Source organism: Sinocyclocheilus anshuiensis, unplaced genomic scaffold, assembly GCF_001515605.1.
Source record: "Sinocyclocheilus anshuiensis isolate Anshui unplaced genomic scaffold, SAMN03320099.WGS_v1.1 scaffold2917, whole genome shotgun sequence".
NCBI lineage: Eukaryota > Metazoa > Chordata > Actinopteri > Cypriniformes > Cyprinidae > Sinocyclocheilus > Sinocyclocheilus anshuiensis.
Window position 1 is genome coordinate 135,546 of NW_015539844.1, and position 1,148 is coordinate 136,693.

The following is a 1,148-nucleotide window of genomic DNA, read 5'->3' on the forward strand; positions in this document are numbered from 1 at the left end:
CTAAAATAACTCAAAACTGAAGTAAAAATGAATAAAAAAAGACATAATATAAATAAAAATATTTTAAAAAACTATAATAGTATGATGATGCTAAAATAACACTGATTTAAATGCAGAAGTGAATCATTTAAAATAGAAAGCAGAGTAAGACAGACAGAGCTGGACATCAGATCAGACTTTAGACGATTTTACATCTTTCTCTGTCATTCAACAGAAGAAACTTTCTTTTCATAAACCTCCATTGTATCACACACACACACACACACTGTGGTCTCTTTCCTCATGCACATCATGTGAGGAACACGTAATCCAGGCATCACATGAGGCCACTAAAAACACATACTTGCATTTACTACTTATGTGGCATTTCCAGAATTCTGGCCATCGCAATTACAACAAAACAAAACTTATATACAAAAAACACAAACATTTATTTTAAAACATCCCCAATTTGGGCAAAAAAAGAACAAGCAAGTACAAAAACTGACATCCTTTGGAACCTACAAACATGTGTATTCAAACTGAATTACATTCAATTGAATTTAATTGAATGCAGTTTGAATTCTTTCTGTTGGAAATGCCAGGAATGTCATGTGACCTCAATCACACTTCTGCTTAAACACACACACACACACATGATCCAACTTTCAGATCCGCTCAAGTCTTTGCAATCCCCATTAGCTTTGTGCCAAAAATGTCCTGAGGTTTCAGCAGTTAAACTTTCACTTTCATTATTTCATCTGTCGGCTTCATTCTGTGAGTGTGTGTGTGTGTGTGTGTGTGTGTGAGAGAGAGAAAGAGAGAGAGTGTGTGTGTGTGTGAGTGTGTGTGTGTGTGTGAGAGAGAAAGAGAGAGAGTGTGTGTGTGTGTGAGTGTGTGTGTGTGTGTGAGAGAGAAAGAGAGAGAGTGTGTGTGTGTGAGTGTGTGTGTGTGTGTGTGTGAGAGAGAAAGAGCGAGAGAGAGAGAGAGAGAGAGTGTGTGTGTGTGTGTGAGTGTGAGTGTGTCTGTGTCTGTGTGTGTGCACCTGGTATTCCCTACATTATGAGGACCAAATGCCTCCATGAGGAAACAGGCTTATAAATCATATAGAATGAAGTGTTTTGAAAATCTAAAATAGCAGAAAGTTTTGTGTTAGGGGTAGGTTTTGG

General features: G+C 37.6%; 1 protein-coding gene across 1 annotated transcript in view; it reads right to left on the reverse strand.

The window, feature by feature from the left end:
- Window positions 1–1,148, reverse strand: part of LOC107684521 (solute carrier family 12 member 9-like) — a 44,254-nt gene that overhangs the window by 32,282 nt on the left and 10,824 nt on the right. The window lies entirely within an intron of this gene.